This window comes from Sorex araneus, chromosome 3 (assembly GCF_027595985.1).
Source record: "Sorex araneus isolate mSorAra2 chromosome 3, mSorAra2.pri, whole genome shotgun sequence".
Lineage (NCBI taxonomy): Eukaryota > Metazoa > Chordata > Mammalia > Eulipotyphla > Soricidae > Sorex > Sorex araneus.
The window spans coordinates 42562955-42584565 of record NC_073304.1 but is presented as its reverse complement, the minus strand read 5'-3'; positions in this window follow the sequence as shown (position 1 = coordinate 42584565).

Here is a 21611-nt window from a genome sequence, read left to right as displayed (position 1 = left end):
ATTTGTATTTATAACATTGAATATTTCCTTACATTTTTACTTCAATTATTTTTAGCTATTCACCTACAAATGCAGCAAGACTGGCATAATTACCCCCTTTTAATTCACAAAAGACATGTATTTACCTATTTGTTATAAGGCTTTTTATGCTAGCATGCTGTTACTATGACAAGACTACTTTGAACACACAGTAGGTAAAATAATATCGTCTATTGCACAGCAACCCCGAAGGCAATGTTAATTTAACCAGTAAAGACAAAGTAATTACAATATAAGAATTCTTATCTTTTGATAGAGTTAAAAATGGAGTTCAAATTGTTCTTATGTAGCCTATTAGCATAGTAATTACTAAAAAAATTAAAGTGCAAGTATGTTTGCAAAGCTCCAACTAGTTACTAAATCTTAGTAGAAGATCAGTGTAGACTCAGTATAGATATGACGGATAAAACTATAGTATCTGACACTCAGAATAGCTACTTGTTAACACCCATCTGTTTGTCATAATGGTCAGACCTAATTATTTATTTTGTTTTATTTTTTGTTTATTTGTGTCTGGGGGACTGGTTTTGTTTGGTTTCGGTTTTAGTTTTGGAACCATGCTAGGCAGTAGTATTCTGGACAACTCCTGGCTCTGCACTCAGGGATCATTCCTAGTGGGGCTTAGGGGACAACATGGGGTGTAAGGGATAGAATATGAGCTGGCCACATGCAACACAAGCTCCCTACCTGCTGTGCATCTCTCTGACCCCTATGCAAACTCAACTTTACCAGGGCCAGAGAGTACATTGGGTAAGGTGCATGGTGCCCACCCCCAGGCATGCTGTTGCTTCCTCCAGTACCTGTGAGGAATGCACATCTTCACCCCTCAGGCTTCTGCAGGCTCACCATCCAACACCTACCACCCATCTATCAAGCCTATCAAGTGCTTACTTAACAAAGCCTCAGGAGTTCAGTGCTAAGTATCCCTGATACATTCTCCAGAGTTAAAAGGAAGGCAGAAAGGAGAATGGAAAACTCAGAGGTAGAAGTGGAATGCAATTTTTATAACATAATGAAGATGTATGATAACTGTCATAGAAACGGGAGAACAGGGATCAAAAGAACTATTTGGTTATGGCGAAAGAACAGGAAGGTCTGTGAAAAGCAACAGCCCTACCACTCAGGAAACAAGTCACAAGGACACGTGTCATAGTGACAGCGTTGTTAACAAGGAGCTCTCCTCGGTAAACTCAGTCCTCTTGGTACAAATAAAAATATTGTATTTTTCATTTTATTTTGAGGGTGCTTTTTGAGAGTGCTTGGGGACCACATCTAGCAATGCTCAAGGGACCCAGGTTAAACTCTTGCAGGCAGAACTTTCTCATTCCCTTTTGCTATCTCTGGCCTGAATTTTCCCTTTTAATCCTTCCAGTGAAGTGTGAAAACTTGATGCCTCTCAAAAGAGGAGGAACATTATACTTGACCAGGTTAAGAGACCGTGGGTCCAAGTGCTAGTATAGTGGGTAAGGTTCAATCCCTGGCATCCCATATGGTCTCCCAAGGTTCAATCCCTGGCATCCCATATGGTCTCCCAAATCCCACCAAGAATAATTCCTGAGTGCAGAGCCAGGAGTTACCCTGAGCATTGCCGGGTGTGATGCAAAAACCAAAAGGAGAGGGGGGTTGGGGGAAAGAGCGAGGGTGCCAGGGCCTGTGGATGTGATCCAAATGGTAGAGCACATGTAAGAAATCGTGAGGTTCAATTCCTGGCACTCATACCACCCCCACCCCCTTTCAAAGCACCACAGGGCATGACCTGTGAGAGAGAAGAAGAGAGACGAGAAAGCCAGAGGCTGTGCACAGGGCAGTCCCTATTTGGGAGCTGTCTTCTCGAGCTAACAAAGTGCCTTCCAGGAGGCAATCCTGATTCTTTGGCTGTGATAGAAAAAGGCTTCAAGTCTCCCCCTCTGCCCCCTCCCTGTCGCCTTTACGTAGGTAACACTGAAGCTAACACTGATCCAGTCCATCTTTTCCCTGATGAGGTTGGCAACTGTGCTTTGGAGTCGTCTCTAAAATAAACTTTTCATTTTGAGTCTCTCCATTTCTACAAGCAAAGTGTTCACTCAATGTCATAGGCAAGAAGTGAGGAAAATGCACATGTGATTCTTTGAAATGTCTCCTTTGGGTTCAGGGAACAGAGAGGATTGTAGAGGCTAATTGTCAGAAAGTTTAATTGTTACTCTGCCACTTGCGCTTCCCTTGTGTGCTGGGGCACACCGTAGGTGCTAATAGTGAGAAAATTTGACTCTCGCTCTCTTCATTAAGCTAATGGAACATTTTCCTCTCATTTTCTCCCTAGGGTGGCTGTAGGAGCACAACCTTATAATTGTTGCTCTTACTGTAATTGGAGGTAGTAGGAGTACATATAATCTTATTGTCTTTTCTACATGGTGCTGGTTTATTTATGACCTATTGATAATTTCTAGCCAGCGGCAGAAAACTCAGTGAGTATTACATTAGCATTCCCTCCTAGGAGAGGGAACACTAAACAAAGACTATTATTAACTAGAAAAAAAAAACCAAAAAAAACATACTGGGGATGGCCCATCATACCAAATACAAACTTCATTATTGTAAAGATTGACCCCTCTGAGTATCATAGGTAATTTCAGTTTTGTTGTTTGTTTTCTCACTAAAATGAGTGGTATTAATCTTTACCTTTCCTTAGATGTTTGAATTCAGCCTTATAAATCTTTTGGGGAGGTTCTCAAAAGCTACCACACAACTTCAAAGTGATGAGGTGTCTTGTTTGGCCATCGTAGTCCTGGAAGTGTAATAAACCAGAAAAAAACTATCAAAACTGAGTATTCACGAGCCAATCCAGAGTCCTTGGGCTGTACTGAGTTTAGTCTGTGGTTAGCAGGATTCCTCCAAACATATAGATATTAGGAGGCTTTGGGAACTTACTCACCCAAATAAAAATTAGAAACTCTTCAGAAACCAAATATCTGTTTTTCCAGATCTTAACCCCCTGTAATATAACTTGATATTACCCATTCAAGATCTTTTACTGTCTTTCACACAATCATATTATTTAGCACTTGTGTATTCTTGGAAAATTCACCATAACCCATGAGCTGTATGTTAACCTATGTGCTGTATGTGTTGTCTTCATTGAACAGTAACCATATAAGTGCCAGAACAATAGTACAGCATGTAAGGCATGCAGTCAACATGGGTTCAACCCTAGCATCCCATATGATCCCCTGAATCTGCCAGGAGTGATTCCTGAGTACAGAGCCAGGAGTCACCCCTAAGCATGGCTGAATGTGCCCCCCCCAAAAAAATAATTAAAAAATAAAGAGTAACCAAATAAAAGTTGCTTGTTGTTAGAGCCAAAGAGATAGTACCTGGACAGGGCATTTTTCTTGCATGTGGCTGACCTGAATTCAATCCCTGGCATCCCATATGGTACCTCAAGCCCACCAGGAGTGACTTCTGAATGTAGAGCCAGGAATAAACCCTGAGCACCACCAGGTGTGGCCCCCAAACCAAAATAGTAATTTAAATTAAAAGAAGAAGTTGCTTGTTGCCTATTTTGTTGTTTCAGCTACTTCCATCTAAGTACTGTCATTTTTTTTTTTTGGATATAAAGTCTCTTCTAAGGTTACTTTAAAGATTTCACAAAGGTAAAAATTAGCCTGGCATCCATGAGGAGGTGGCAATATGTACTTTACCCCCAATTAAAATCTAAGAATTTAATATTGGAAGAGATGTGTAGTCAAATAAATGAATTGTTAAAACCTATAAACCGCATGAGCCAGAGTAACAGTACAGGAGTTAAGGTGTTTGCCTTATATGTGGCAAACCCTGGTTTGATCCCTATTACTACGTGGTCCCCCAAACACCACAGGAGCAACCCCTAAGCACAGAGTTGAGTTACAGCTCAAATACCCAGATTATTGTAAGATAACAGCTCAAATACCAAAAATTTAAAAAATGAAAAAATGTACAAACTGCAAATTTTCATTAGTCAAGTGTTTATTACATGACATATACAATGCTGAGAACCTTCACTGATACTTTTTCTTTATATATACCTACATAGTCGAAATAATAACCCCCAAGGAGGTCCATTTCCTAATCCTTTAAATCTGCTCATCATATTTCATGGCAAAAAGGGGTCTTGTAGATGTGATTAAATTTAGGATCTCATATGGGCAGATTATCCTGGATGACCTGAGTAATCTGAGTAATCACAGGGTGGTTGGAAGAGGAAGACAAAGGCCAAGGTCAGAAAAAAATTGACCACATTCAAGCTAAGACCACAGTCATGGCCTCTAAAACCCAGAAAAGACCATGAAATACATTCTCCTTCCAGAGACTCCCAAGGAAATACAGTCCTGCAAACCCATTTTGTACTGCTTACCTCCAGACTGGCTATTAAATTTTTTTGCATTTTTTATAGCTAATTTTATAGCAATTTGTGGAAATATAATTCAGGGTGCTTGTCTTGCTTATGGTGAACTCCAATTTGGTCCCTGCACTGCATATGGTCCCCTGAGCACCCACCAGGAGAGATTCTTGAGCACAGAGCCAGGAGAAAGTCCTGAACACTGCTGGGTGTGGCCCCCAACTCACAAAAATTTATGGCAACTTGTTTTAACAACACTAGGACATGAATATAATGCCCAATAATTTTGAAAAATAAGCTACCATCTCCATTTCACAAGTGCAGAAACTGGCATTTCACGAGATTCAAGAAACTTAGCTCACTGTGTTTTCACTCAGAACATGTAAGGTGTATCTAATTTTGAGTCACCTGCATCTGCTCTTGAAGCAGTCCAGTTCTTGGGTTCTAAAAGAAAGATGAAGTATTGAGGCCCTCACTTTTTGACTTTGCTCATCAGGTTGCTGAATGTTTTATTTTCTAAACATTTATTGGGCTGGAGCAATAGTACAGCGGGTAGGGCGTTTGCCTTGCATGCGGCCGACCTGGGTTTGATCCCCAGCACCAGGAGTAATTCCTGAGTGCAGAGCCAGGAGTAACCTCTGGGCATCGCTGGGTGTGACCCCAAAAAGCAAAAATAAATAAATTAAAATAAAATAAAATACGTTTAAACATTTGGCAAGTTTGTGAAAATTAATACATCATTCAGCAAGCTTTGTATTCCTTTTTTTTTTTTTAACAAACATTTTCTTTTAACTCACCATGTAAGTATAAACTCAAACTCTTTAGATCAGAAAGGAATGAACACTAAGGGGAAGGTACTCTGTGCATTTCCCGCTTGTGACAGAAACTGTAATTATAAAGGGTCTTAGAAAAAGCTGTCCTAGTTTTGTTTCACAGCCCACATAAGTAGAGAGTAGTAGAGTTTCACATAGTTCATGGTCATTTTCCATGCCCCTAATGTCTGTACTTTACTGAGATTTGCAGCAGATCTGATACAAAGGTCTGAGCCACAGGGATTCTGATTTGTCTCTCAAGCACATTTGGCTCTGTGGTAGAAGTGTTCACTGCCCATCCCCCCCTTGCTTGAGGGTCTAGTCTATGTGGCAAAAGTAAGAGCGCTCTTCCCATCTCCAGGTAACCTAGACCTGCCCAATTAGAGGACTTTACTTTCTGACCACAGTGATTGGTTCAGGGTCAGGGAAGGATATATAACCCAAAATGGTCTAGAATTCTTCTTGGGACTTCACTGCCAGAGAAGGAAAGATGTTTCTCTTCCTCCTTGGCAAGCCATCAGAATAATATAAACCTATGACTCATGCATCTTGTGGTCATTTTCCTGAACCTTGGGGGGCAGCCATCTGCTGCAACTGAGCATACAGCCAACACTTAAGAGCTGAGAGTTGAGAGTCAGACACAGAGAACAAAGCAAGAAAGTTCTGATTTATCCAGCCAAGTCTTGTCAGACTACCCTGTCCTTTTACTCTTTAAATACATAAGCCAGGAATCCCTCCCCTTCCCATCTTAGATTGGGTTAAAATAAAACGATACTTTCTACGTCTAATGTTTTAAAAAGATATTATCATACCTCAAGATAAAGGTATGTAGTGACAGCCTTCCTGTTCCATTTTCCCTACTGTCATCTTAAGGCAGTTTTTAACTTTATAATGTAACCTTTATATTCTACTTATGCATAGAGAAATAATATGTATGCTGTATTATATTTTTTCCTTAATTTTGACACCCAAAGTATCATATTGGACAATGTATCTTATAAGTGGTTTTCTATTTATTTTTGTTTGTTTTGGAGCCACACTCAGTTATGAATAGGGATTACTTTTGGCTTTGCATTCAGGAATTACTGCTGGTGTTGCTCATCAGGCCATATGGGATGCTGGGGACTGAACCTGGGTTGGCTGCGTACAGGGCAAGTGCCCTACCCACTACATTGCTCCAACTCTATGGCTTTCTGTTTATTATCCAGAGAATTTCTTCACTCCATGATTCAGTTAGGTATTACTACAGAATCCATTTTTTAAGCATAAAAATCTGGGAAAAGCAGGCTGATTTTGAGGAGTGGGTTTAGTCTATATGAGAAAAGAGCACAGATATTTAATTTTGTGAATCTTTATTGTATTTGCGTTCTGCAGAATTTTAAGACCTCTTCAGAGAAGTGCTTTTCCCCCAGGACTATCTTAGACATGCTCAGAGGGAAATGTCATTGATTTTCTTCAGTCTAATGGTAAAAGACAAGAAGGAATAGAATTACTACAGTGTACAGATGTCTCAGTACAGAGAGTACTTACATAAAAGTTTCCTTATTCATGCTAACTGGCACAATTTTTATAACCGTCAGCTTTCTCTCCATCTTTAACTTGTCTCTTAATCATGGGAAAGTCAGAACCTCCTGATATTCTGTGCTTCCTGAGGTTGATCCTAGATTTCAGGGCAAAACCATGCTTGATAATGATTCAAATGCACCATCAGTTAGAGTATCTTTGATTTCCTTTTTATTCCCAGCACAGTGCAGGGTAGGTTCTTAACAAAAGTGAATTGCCTTTCATCTAAAGATCACAGGTTAAACATAAACATTTTCTGTGTCTGGAGAGACAGCATAAGAGCTAAAGCATTTGCCTTACATCTGATTGATCCTAGTTTGATCTTTGTCACCATATAAGGTCCTCAGTATAACTGTAGGAGTGATCTCTGAGCACAGTCAGGTTTGATCCAAACTTCTTCCCTTTAAGAAAAATATCATACACATTTCCTCTGACTATTATCCCATTGTTCATCGATTTACTGAAGCGGGCACCAGTAACGTCTCCATTCGTCCCAGCCCTGAGATTTTAGCAGTCTCTCCTTACTTATTTTTTCCCAATGATTGGAAGCTCTTTTCAGGGTCTGGGGAATGAGACCTGTTATTGTTACTGTATTTGGCATATCAAACATGCCATGGGGAGCTTTCCAGGCTCTTCCGTGCAGAAAACTATTTAGCTATTAAAAAAGATTGAAAGCAGTCTTATAATTCCTAAAGGAAATCTTCCCGCTATACTGCAGAGATTCACAGCAAACCTCCCAAAATAAAATGTATCTCTAATTCTCATATACTAACATAAGTAAATTGCCTTAAGAAATAAAGTAGGTAGCAGAGCAATAGTATAGCAGGCCTGCAGCCAATCTGGGTTTGATGCCCAGCATCCCATATGTTCCTCCAGCACCACCAGGAGTAATTCCTGAGTTCAGAGCCAGGAGTAACCCTTGAGCATCAAAAGTATGCAATCCCCAGAAGAGTTTATTGTTTTTAAATGATACATAAAGGACAAGAACAATAGTACAGTGGGTAAGGTGCTTGTTTTTCACGCAGCCAATCCAGGTTTGATTCCTGGCACCACGTATGGCTGAGCACAACCATCAGGAGTAATACTGAGCACAAAGCCAGAAGTAAGTTCTGAGAACCATTGAGTATGGCCCCCAAAATAAAAAAAAATAATTTTTTAAATGCAGAAAGTTTCAACTACAAAGAGAGAGAGAACTAGAACTAAAAAATAGTTACAACTTCTAAAAAGAGACTGTAACAACAAAATGTTGGAAGACAGATAGCAGACTGGAGAGATAGCTCAGTGGGTTGTGTGCATGCTTATATGCAGGAAACTGAGGTTCACTCTCCATACCACCAAAAGCAATCCTGAACACTGCTGGATGTGGGGAAGAGGGTGGACGGGTGCGAGGGGGGAGAGAAGGAAAGAGGAAGGAATGGAATGGAAAGGAAAGAAAGGAAAAAAGGAAGATGAGTTAACCAGGTTGATCACAGAAAGTTGACTATTCTGGTAGTGGTGAGAAAAAAAATAAAAATACCCAGCGTGGCTTACATAACTGAACCCCTAAAATGGCACTGATTAATGTATCCAAATATTTGTGAAAATGTATTAAAGATGAAGTTGAAAAGAGAGGAATAGTAGAAATATTGTTTAAGATGTAATTGGACTGAACCTGAAGAAGTGGTTCAGTGGTAGATCGCCTGCCTTATATGTGTAAGACAGTGTTTGATTCCTGGGACCACCTTGCATTGCCAAGTGTGATCTTGGTACAAGTGTGATATCTTTGGTACATCACAATCAAATGTGTGCAAGCAACACTACATCCAGTGTGAGAGCACAGATTATCAAAACAACAACAAAGGAGGAAGAACAAAGGGATTGAGGAATAAGAAATTATAAAAACACAATATGAAACAGTTAACAAGTGAATTAGAAGGAAAAAATAGAGAAATCTCAAAATTCTATCAAAAGAAATGGAAAATATGAGTAGCCACAAAAAACTATTAATGATACATGGATCCAATATCTGGATAATAGGATGACAGGGAATATAGAAAGTAGAGACAAAAACTAAGTTTCATTAAAACATACACACACAGAACCAAATGGAGAACAAGTGCCACAGGAAAATTTCTGACACAATGAATAAAAATGCATTATGGCTCATAAATAGAAACTTTTAGAGCTTTGAGAATAATAAGGGAGTATGGTGCGGCCAGCAGGTAAACCTGTACCTGTGGGGCGAGTGCATTAGCAGCTTGATGATGCCTTCAGACTTCCAGATACCCTGAAATTGCACCTGTGCCTTTGGCCAGACCCCAATAACTTGGGGCCAGGTTTGCCAAGAATTAAACAACCAAAAGTTAGGTATGTGGGAGAAACGCCCACAAACCACCTCAGCTATTTAAGCTCATTTATTGGCCTTATTCCAGAAACCCATAAATCTCAAAAGAGATAAAAAGATGTAGTTAGGGCTTGTATCACAGAGGTAGGTAGGAACCCATGACTGAGAGTCCCAGTCTCGCTTTGATCAGGACTGGGCCTCCTCCCACCAGGTCCCCAGTTTTCCAGTAGCTTGGCAGTCAAAACCCACAAACTGCCCCTGGCGCCATGTAATCTCATCAATGGCCAAGACCCAAAGACTCTAAACTAAAGCTCCCAGAAGAGAGCACCACAGAATGTCCTGCCCCCATGCCAGGCTCTCTTCACTGGGGCACCTCGGAGCGGGGCGAGTTGAGTTTCCCTCCCTGCCCCAAGCAGAACCCCAGCAGCTGAAAACCTCCAGAACCCAACTACTGCCATGTGCAAGGCCACTCTCCACATGCTCAGATGAGCCTCACCCAAAAGGGCATGAGCCTCACCCAAAATAGGATGAACCTCACCAGAGAGCAGACTGACAGGAAAACCCAGATATATCTGGGAATCCATGACTGAGATCTCCAAGCCTGCTTGGATCGGGACTGGGCCTTCTCTCCCAAGGTCCCCAGTTTTCTAGAAGCTTGGCAGTCATACCCACAAACTGCCCCTGGCACCATGTAGTCTCATCAATGGCCAAGACCCAGAGACTATAAACTAAAGCTCCCGGAAGAGAATGACACAGAATTTCCTGGACATTATATTCTATCCATAACAAGCAATACAAAACAAATTGTCTAGCATTGCCTTTTTGGCAGGTTCACACTGCCGTGGTGAGACTGGTGTTGAAATATCTAATGTAACCAAAGTAAAGGGTATGGGGGAAATTGTCTGCCACACAAGCAGGAGAAGGGTTGGAATGGGGGGAAAGAGGGAATACTTGGGATTTTGGTGGTGGAAAGTGTGCACTGGTGAAGGAATGAGTGTTTGATGACTATATGACCAAAGCTCAAACATGAAAGCTTTGTAGCTATATCTCACGGTGAAAAAATGTGAGGGGGGAAATAATAATAAAATAAACATTCAGAATAGAATAAAATAAAAAGTAATGTGGAGTTCATGCCCAATTCAATCAGCTTAATAATACTTAATACTTAATAATACTGAATAAATAGCAGTACTCCTGTCATCCCGTTGCTCATCAATTTGTTCGAGTGGGCACCAGTAACATCTCTCATTGAGAGACTTATTATTACTGTTTTTGGCATATACTCCTACATTATTAAAAATAAAAAGAATAAAAATGAGAAGATTCACTGTTTTCCAAAAAGGGAAAACATATTAAATATACATACTCAAGATTAAGAAATCAGATCAAACTACTCAAACAATATAGGAAACTGGAAGAAAGTTTAATTAAGGTCATCAAAAAGCCTGAAGAAAGATAATTTTTATTCTAGAAGTCTAGACCATTCAATATGTCACTCAAGTAAGACATCTTTAGAAACTCAAGACTTCAAATGTGCTCCTGGTGCATTATTTTTTCATAAAATCTTTTCATCTTTTCACTAGAAAAAGTGAGGGAAGGGAATAATGGAAGGAAGACAATTAAGACACTTAGTCCAAGAAGTGACATATAGGGACATAGAGAGACAATGGTGGAGGATCATGGGCACTTGGTGGTAGTGAGGTGAAGTAACTTTTTACATCATTAGGAGTGATAGTACAGCTGTAGGGCTATCACTCTACCTTTCACTTGGACGACCCGTGTTCGAGTCTTCGCCCCTCTCGGAGAGCCCAGCAAGTTACCAAGAGTATCCCCGCCTGCGCGGCAGAGCCTGGCAAGCTACCCGTGGCGTATTGGATGTGCCAAAACCAGTAACAAATAACTCTCACAATCGAGAGACGTTACTGGTGCCCGCTTGAACAAATCAATGAGCAACGGGATGACAGTGATACAGTGATACTAGTACCATAAATGTTAATACTATTGTAACAAGGTTAGCTACCTCAACTATATTAATTTTTTAAAAATAAACAGTTTTTCTGAAGAAATGGAAGAAACAGAATAACAATCTGGTATTCCATCTATTCAAGAGGCAAAGTGAGTCCACAGGATAAAAATAAATTAAAGATCTAGTGTAGAATGTCAGAATCACAGATTTAAGCTCATACATTCATAATATAGTGTACATCATATTAACCACTATGTAGTGACATTTAGTATATTAATACATTTTTAATTATCTTTTTACTGAGTGAAGACTTCTTAAAACTCAAATTATATAGTAATCCTTAATATCCAGAAGGGTGAAAGAGTAAGAATGTAGGTGTGGAAAGGCAACATTTTTCATAGATCATGTTGATCATTTCAAGTTGTTTTATTTTTTCTTTTTGGGTCACATCTGGCGATGCATAGAGGTTACTCCTGGCTTTGCACTCAAGAATTACTCCTGACAGTGCTCAAGGGACCATATGAGATGCTGGGAATCAAACCCGGTTGGCCACGTGCAATGCAAATGCCCTGCCTGCTGTGCTATCACTCCAGCCCCTCAAGTACTTATGTCACACTTTTCTATTTCTAAACCCCTGACTTTCCTCAAACCTTTGGGTCTTTTCCTCCAACCCTGTCAAAACCTATATAATGAAAACAAAATCTTAAATAGGTTTTTTTAAAAAGTAAACTTTTGGGAGTCGGAGAGATAGCACAGCGGGTAGGGTGTGGTGTTTGCCTTGCACGTGGCCGACCTGGGTTCAATTTCCGGCATCCCATATGGTCTCCTGAGCACTTCCAGGAGTAATTCCTGAGTGAAGAGCCAGGAGTAACCCCTAAGCATCGCCGGGTATGAGCCAAAAAGCAAAAATAAATAAATAAATAAACTTTTGATTATAGGATGCTTTGTGATGTACAGAAAAACTGTAGAAATACTGTACATTTCCCTTATCCCCCTTATTCAGCTTCCCCTACTGTTAACATATTATAATGATTTGTCTGTCACAGCTAGGGAATCGACATCAGTATTTACTATTAAATAAACTTCATTGCTTATTGTATTTCACTGCTCCCTGCTCCAATTTATATAGTCCAAAACATCAAATTATATACAGTTTTATTCTGTGATCTGTGAAAATCTCACAGGTTCTTCTTGTTTTTGATACTTGGAAAGAAGAATATCCCTCAATATAGATTTGATTTCTTGTTTATTGTGATTAGACAAAAATTATAGGTTTGAGGGAGGAAGACCATGGAGGTGAAGTGTCATTCTTATTACTACTAATAAGCACAAATGCCCATCAATATGACTTAGCAGTGATGCTGTTGGCACCAACCACCTAGTTCAGGTAGCTTTTGCAACATTTTTCCACACTGCAACGCTACCCATTTTTCTTTCCACACTCTCCAAAAGTAAATCTCTAAGCCTGGCTCATGCGCAAGAACTGGAACGTTAGGATCTCCAGGGGTAAGATTTGGGTTTGATGGTGATGTCAGAATCTATATAAATTATTTGGTATCCTTTCTTCTAATAGATTTATCTTGACAGGCTACTTCTGGCTTAGCCATGGAGACTACCATTACCATTAAAGCCCTAGTTACTGGTGCCTCTAAAGCTTACGCACAAAGCATAGGGTCAAGTAGTCACGTTGTGGGCCCGGAGTGATAGTATAGTGAGGAAGACCAGGTGTGATTCCTGAGCCTAAAGCTAGGAGTAAGCCCTCAGCACAGACAGGTGTGGTCCCCTCAAAGAAAACAGAAAGAAAGAAAACAGAAACCTCATTGTGATGAAGAGCCACAAGAACATTGACAGTATGCATCTAAGATTTGATGTCTTGGTCAATATGGCATTTGGAAGATCGCAATGAATTTGGAAATTAAACCAGAAAAACAAAAGAATTACTAAATTGGATCAAATTTGGCTAAATGGCAATAATATAACAATGCTGGTTACTGAAGAAGGACCTGAAGTATGGGAATAGATTTTGTTGACCTATGTTAAGTTCTAATTATAGCAAAATATGCTTTTAATTTAAAAAAACTGTTTTTAATATTTGGATTAACTAGAGTGGAGTTTTCCATGAAGGGGAAATGCTTTGAAGATACATTGGAGGGCTGTAGCAATAGTACAGTGGGTAGGGCGTTTGCCATGCATGCAGCTGACCCGAGTTCGATTCCCAGCATTTCATATGGTCCCCCGAGCACTGCCAGGAGTGATTCCTGAGAGCAGAGCCAGGAGTCAGCCCTGAGAATCGCCAGATGTGACCCAAAAAGCCAAAAAAAAAAATGCACTGGAAATACCCATTTTTGTGAGTTAAGCAAAAATGTACGGAAAAGGAATAGTTTGTTCTTGTAGACTAAAATAAAGATCACTGTCACTGTCATCCCGTTGCTCATTGATTTGCTTGAGCGGGCACCAGTAACGTCTCTCATTGTGAGACTTATTGTTACTGTTTTGGGCATATCCAATATGCCACGGGTAGCTTGCCAGGCTTTGCCATGGGGGCGAGATAATCTAGGTAGCTTGCCAGGATCTCTGAGAGGGGCAGAGGAATCGAACACAGGTCGGCCGTGTGAAAGGCGAACACCCTACCACTGTGCTATCGCTCCAGCCCAAAATAAAGATATTTGGGCTGAAACATAAGGAAACAAAAGGTTTAGTTCTTCTCCCCTATTTGTTAAATCTAGATTCATGGTTATATATTTTATACTTTGAATTATAAATTAATACTATTTTATTTATTTTGCCACCTAAATTGTTCCAGGTGTCTCTAATTTTACTGGTAGCTCTTTTGGTTGACTATTTCCCTTTGACATGTCCAGACTTTAATTTGTTTCATTTTCCTTTGTGAACACTTCCCTATTCTCCAGCACCACAGAATATTCCACAGTGACCTCGAATATTTCTTGCTTCAGCAGTGTGATCAGCCATTTTCTCATGGAGCCTATTTCCTCTTATTAGACATTATCAAATTTTTTATATTGCTCTGATTTTTTTTTTTTGGTAAGGATTCAGTCTTCTGCACTTTCCTCCCTTGACACCTTCTTCTATCAACTTAAAATCTACTTGCAACATATTGATAACCTTCAAAGAGAAATATATTGATAACTTTCCTTGTGATTAATGAATGCTTTAATAATAGATTCTATAAACCCCAAATTCTGAGTCATTCAGCGTGTGTATAACTAGTATTATTTTCCTTAGGGTAGAAAAAGAAGATTAAAAATATAATTCATTCTAACATAAACAAATACACAACGCTAGAAAATATAAAATTAGCAGAAGACGGAAGTTAATGTTAAATTAGTCTGAAATCTGTACTTCATGGATGTAAATCAGATTTAATTGTAATTTTTTCACAAACAGCTACATTTGCATTTACAGATATGAGACTCAACTGTCTGTGTCAAATGACATAAGCATGTTATTAGACATTTAAAATATTGAGACACTATAACACTATAGTGAAAGGAAAAAAACAAAATATTCTTTTGTTTGAACTGTTTTATAATTTAGAAAATTTATTCTTTTGGATCTCCAGATCCTACCTTTCAACATGAGTGTTTTGAAGGTAGTATCTTTGTTTCAAAGGCCTTTGCATTCAAGTCTAACTTTTATTTTGAAACGGAAAAGAAGATAAGTGTTTCATAATTATCCCTAATCCATCAGAGTCAGCACTGCAGCAAGTTTATAAAAATTAAGTACTTTCATTTCTGCTTCCCAACTAGGCATAAAACTGGCAGTGTTTTTCCTTCACTGGTTCATTTGTAAAAGTTGTTTTGCTAATTGAGAAAATTTAATGAATTTTACTTGTATTCAAATAAAGGTGATTGCTTTATGGCAACAATGTACTCATTTGTGAAAGTTATTACATTTATGTATTGTGTTTTCATGTAAATACTTTTGCCACAATGTATTAGCAAGGACTGTAATATTATGGTTCATGGTTCCTGTAGTATCTGAAAAGAATAATTGTATAACTAATCAGTGAAAACAAAGTAAATGTTCCTCTTGGGTTTGTACAATAAAAATGGAATTAAAATTATTCAGGCTCAAATATGCAAATATACTGCATCCCTACCAACAGAAAAATAAAAATTTTAAAGGCAAACTTTGTATATTAAGACCTGTTTTGATTCCTCTGAAAGTCCTAGTCTGATTTCCAGATCAACCTCATCAAAATTCACCTCATGCATTTTTATAAGGTAATTAGATATTTTATTGTTTTTAAAACAGTAAAATTATTCCTTCTCCTGAGCAAGCTCACTGATATTCAGAACACTTTCTGAGGGAAATTAATGCTAATCAGTGCAGTAGCAGCAACCAAAATAGCACTTTAATGTATTAAACAGTAACATAAGATTAAATTCACAGTAAACTCAAGAGCAAATAACCAATATCAATTTAAACAGATTAAATCCTGGGAAAGTGCAAAGGTTGAGAATGATCCGAAGAAGTAACCAAATTCTACTGAATACAATAGGCTTTGTATTAGACAACAGCAACCCCTGCCGGAAAGTTGTGCCTTCTGGCTCAAGACTGCAGGGAAGAATGGGCAGGAGAGAGCTTCCGAGATTGCTCAAATACCCACCAGTGGCCTGGCAGCTGGAGCAGAAGAGATTCAATTCCTCCTTCACTTTCAGGATTGTTACTTTTCTAATGTGTAAGTACAAACATCAGGTTTACCATCAAGAAAATTTTTCTATTAGTAAACAATAAATGAATTTAGAATTTTGTTATTAGTAGGGCCAGAGAGAGAGTACAGGAGGTAAAGTGCTTGCCTTGCATGTTGCAGCACACCCGGGCTCAATCCCTGGCACTACATATGGTTCTCAAGCAATGCCGGGAGTGATCCCTGAGCACAGAATCAGGAGTAAGCTCTGAGCACTGCTGGGTGTGGTCAAACAGTGCCACCCTCCAAAAGAAAAGGTAAGAAGAATTTTTTGTTTGTTTGCTTTAGTGGGGGGCACACCTGGCAATGCTCAGGGCTTACTCCTGGTTCTATGCTCAAGAATACTCTTGGCAATGCTCAGTGGACCACATGGGATGACGGGGATCAAACCCTGGTGGGTTGCATGTAAGGCAAGCACCCTTTCCAATGTACCCTCTCTCCACTCTTGAGGTCAGAATGTTTTATTAATGAACATTTGTAATGCTTTTGGGGGGCTGGAGTGGTAACACAGCGGGGAGGGTGTTTGCCTTGCACGCGGCCGACCCGGGTTCGATTCCCAGCATCCCTTATGGTCCCCTGAGCACGCCAGGGGTGATTCCTGAGTGCAGAGCCAGGAGTAACCTCTGTGCATTGTCAAGTGTGACTCAAAAAGCAAAAAAACAAACAAACAAACAAAAAACCAAAAAACATTTGTAATGCTTTTTTAAAAGAAGGCTACCATTTTATGGTAAAAGTCTGACATGAAAAAGGAGTAACATCTGAGGAAGTGGATATGGGGCACGTGTGAGGCCTGGGGTGAATACCCAGCATCACAAAATAAAACTAGTTGTTTTAAGCAAGATCTGATAATGCAATGATTATAATTAGACCTCAGAACTTCATTCAGAGTAATTTCCATTTTTACAAGAGAATGTTTGAGAAGGTGCATTGGTAGAATTCCTAAATAAGTATGCATGGAGACTATATTTACACATTTGCATAAAGCAAAGAAAAAAGTATACACACCCACAGAGAATTTATGCACATGCTACATACAATCTACCAAGTAAAAAGTAAACCCTGGAGAAGTTTTTCTGGATACAACTTTGTCCTCAATGTTAAAGTTATTGCTTCTGTTTCTATGTTATTCTAAGAGGAAACGTCCATAACCAGCATCTACACGAAGAGACAAAAACATTTCAAGTGGTGATAAAAAGCAGCCATGTGGCAAACAGACTAGTCATCAATAAAATGCTATCTCTTAATCTCTTAAAAAGCATCCAGTGGTATTTTGGTCCCAGCAATTCAAATAAATCAAATATTTTAACTGGACTATGGCATCAAATGAAAAGAAATCTCCGTCAAGCTGATTTGCTAAAGATGTACATAGATGCTCTAAACTGTAAATATAGTGATCAAAGAAACCGAAGAAAAATCAGGAGCAGTCACTTTGTCTTTTTTATTTTATTTTATTTTTTGGCTTTTTGGGTCACACCCGGTGATGCACAGGGGTTACTCTTGGCTCTGCACTCAGGAATTACTCCTGGCGGTGCTCGGAGGTACCATATGAGATGCTGGAAATCAATCCCGGGTCAGTCGTGTGCAAGGCAAATGCCCTACCTGCTATACTATGGCTCCAGCCCCAGGAGAGGTCACTTTAATGATGGAGGCAAATATATAGATATAAAGAGAGAATGGAGGAAAGAAAGAAATAGAAGCAAATCCAGGTTTGCCTTGAGGTAAAGCTTGTATTATTGGGAAAGGGGTTATGGAAATAGCTCTCAGCTTTGTGTTTTCCTTCTGAAACACACACCATTCTCCAGGCCCAGAGGCTTTTGTGTCACTGTAAAAGGTTCATGGGAAAACCTACCAGGATGGCACATCATCCTACAAAGATGATCCTGTGCCAGAGACCATCTTCTGCTCCCAGCTGATGAGAGAAGCGGATTTTCCTTCCTTGTTTGCTCTGAATTTCTGGAATGAATGCAGAATTCCAAGACAATTGGGCATGTGTGTGTGTGGAAGCCACAATGACACTGTCGAGTGCTACAACAAGATGTGCTTGAGCACCATAAATAAAGGGTGTGACACACCCAACTTCCTGCCACAGCGGTTCTAAATGTGTGAACAACACAACCAAGTAAGTATGTGACTCCCTAGCCACTGCAACAAGAACAGGGGAAAGGGAAGAGGGAATTAACAACAAAGTCCAAGGGCCGGAACAATAGTACAGTGGGGACAGTGTCTGCTTTGCACGAGGCTGACCTGGGTTCAACTCCCAGCATCCCCTCTGGTCCTCTGAGTGGTGCAAGGATTAGGAGTCATTCCTAAGTGCAGAACCAGGAGTAACCCCTGAGCATTGCTGGGGATGGCTCCTCCAAAAAATAAATAAATGATTTCTATTTAATTTAAGAAAAAATCAACAAAGGTTCATATACTCAGGACACATTCTTTGAATACAGGAACCCCAGTTTCAATTCTTATCTTCTATAGACTTCCCCATGCCCTGCCAAACAGGAACAACCCCAAGTGCACAATTCTAAGCACTGAAAGGTCCAAGGTGTGTCCCCAAACAAAAACAAGTGACAAAAACCTAACCATATTTTCACCTCATCCTGAAAAGTTGTAATTCTGAATTTCCTCGATCTCAAAAATTCTTTTCTTACATTATCCCTTCAGGTCTCCTGTCCACAGGTCTCCCCTTCACTCACAGTCTATAATCACACCTATCCAACCCCTCAGCTTTCTCCAGACTCCAGACATGCCCCTTGCCAGTTTTACTACAGCACAAACCACCTCTAGTCTTCCTTCCTTCCTAGCTAATCTATATGAGCTAACCCAGATGATCTGACATGGTCTGATTGGGGTCCATATAGGACTATAACAAACTTATAAGAGGCACTGGCAAGCCTGAGATTGAGAAGGCTACAAATACATCCAAATCTTATCTAAGTTTACTAGCTAGTAAACTTTAATTTCCATTTGGTAGTTCTTTTTTTGAGTATAAAAGGAAATAAAACAAGTTCTCACTTAATAGAGTGGATGGGTTTCTGGAACCAACTATAAATAAAACAATGAATAAAACAAAATTTTTCATCAGCCTACTGATACAAACAAGAATTCATGATGATGGTTTATTTCTGATCACAAAGACATACTCAAACACCTCCCGACTGAAAACTTATAATCCAGTTAAATATTCTGGAGTCTGAAGGTGTTGTGCGTTTATGGTTGTATTAAACCTCCAAATTCTACAGTACTGATATCCCAATGAGAGCACACCACCCCAGCAATACCACTTCTGGGAATATATCCCGGAGATGCAAAAAAGTATAGTAGAAATGACATCTGCACTTGTATGTTCATTGCAGCACTATTTACAATAGCCAGAATCTGGAAAAAACCCGAGTGCCCAAGAACAGATGACTGGTTAAAGAAACTTTGGTACACCTACACAGTGGAACACTGTGCAGCTGTTAGAAAAGATGAAGTCATTAAATTTGCATATAAATAGATCAACATCGAGAATTGTTGATCAACATGATGTTGATCAATATCATGTTAAGTGAAATGAGTCAGAATGAAAGGGATAGACATAGAAGGATTGCACTCATTTGTGAAATATAAAATAACAGAATGGTAGACTAACACCCAAGGATAGTAGAGATAAAGATCAGGAGGATTGCTCCATGGCTTAGAAGCCAGCCTCACATGTGGGGGAAAAGGCAGCTCAGATAAAGAAGGCACCACCAAGGAGCTGCACGAAAAGGATGCTTGGAGAGCCCACTCGGGATGGGAGATGTGTGCTGAAAGTAGACTTAGAACAAACATGATGGTCACTTAATACCTGTATTGCAAACCACAACACCCAAAAGGAGAGAGAAAGCAAAAGGGAATGCGCCTGCCACAGAGGCGGGGGTGGGGGGTGGGGGGTGGGGGGTGGGCGGGGTGGTAGGAGGGACACTGGGATCATTATCCCAGTAATGGTGATGGATGATGAAGAATGGGCACTGGTGGAGGGATGAGTACTCGATCATTGTAAGACTAAAATGTAAGCACGAACGTTTTTAAGTCTGTAACTGTACCTCACGGTAATACATAAAAATAGATAAATAAATAAATAAATAAATAATAAAGAAATAAATAAAGTGATCAACTTTGAAAAACAAACCAAAAACAACAACAACAACAACAAAAAGAGCACACCAAATTAGATAAGAAACTAACATAGATGGCAACTAAGCCCAGTAAATAAAAACATTAATACAGAAGGCTTAACTAGCAACAACAGCTTAGTAAATTCTCAGGCAAGGGCTTAATGTCCCCATAGTGAGATACAACAATTTTCACAAATTTTCTTTTACTGAAGTATTTTTTGATATTTGCATTAGCCATTTAGTTGTAACAAGCAATATGAAATTATTTTGCTAAGGGCACAGGCCCAGGGGAGTTGTTGGGAAAACGGAGACAATGGTGGAAGAAAAGCCACAGTGATGGTGGGATTGATGTTGGAATAGTGAATCCCTATAACAAACACATTTGTAAGCCATGGTGTTTAAATGAAGGGAAAAAATAAAATAAATGTGTTATTTAACAAAAAAATCAAGCTTTTGGAAATAAAGTATTTCAAACACTTCTCACTGTAACAACATAGTAATTAAAATATTGTTTAATTGAACCTGTGAAATAGTACAGGGGTAAGATACTTGCCTTGCATGTGGCTGACCCTAGGAGGAACCCACATGTCACTCCACCACATGTGGTCCCACAAGCACAACCAAGGTCATTCTGGAGCACAAAACCTCCTCTCCAAAAAAAATATTGCTTAATCACTTACATTTATTCATTGATTTTCCAACCCATTTATTACAGTTCAGGATCTTGGATAGTTGGAGCTTCTTCCAGAAGCTCCCTGTTCAAGGCAGATTTGTCCTTTGTGGTCCTGGTAAGTAACTCAAACACTCCATACCACATAAGTCTAATACTTACTAATGCTTTGCAGCAGATATCTGCTTCTGGGAAATAGGACAGAGAAGTCTTTGATTTGGGTGAAGGTAGCACACGACGGTTCTGAGACTTTTCACTCTTTCAAAAAGCTGTTTTGAGGTGGCCATCCTCAAAAACATGAGTTACACATATTATTATTATTAAAATAATGATTGCAAATATGTTATCTATACCAACCTATTGATTCTTTTTCCTTTCACTAAAGAATTTCTATTTCTTTCATTTTAAATTTGTTTATTAATAATTGTAGTTCAGAAACTACAGAACAGCACATAAATTCTAATTATGAAGTTTCTCTTTATTTTTTTCTTTTTGGGTCACACCCGGCAATGCACAGGGGTCACTCCTGGCTCATGCACTCAGGAATTCCTCCTGGCGGTGCGGGGTGACCATATGGGATGCTGGGAATTGAACCCAGGTCGGCTACGTGCAAGGCAAACGTCCAACCCGCTGTACTATTGCTCCAGCCCCATGAAGTTTCTCTTTTGAGAACATCTTGATATTACCATTGTCTTGAGTCTCTTTGGTTTACCTTTTAATTTATTTCACTTCAAACATTAGTTGCTTCATCAAGCCTCTTAAAACTGCTTCTTAAAACCAGATATTTTCTTTGCCATTAAAAAAAAAATAAGTAATGTACTAACCCTCATAAGTACTCTTTGATTTGCTTAGTTTAAACTCTAAATTTGATCAGTCATTTTTCTGGCAACCAGTGATCCATGATCAGTCATTTTTTATAGCAGCGAGAGCAAAGACTTCCTTTTTAGTTATACTCCACATCCAGCCAAGTTGGCCTCACAACCAGAAAGAAAACAAATCTATCTTTGAGCAGGAGAGAACATTTAGTTGTTGATCAT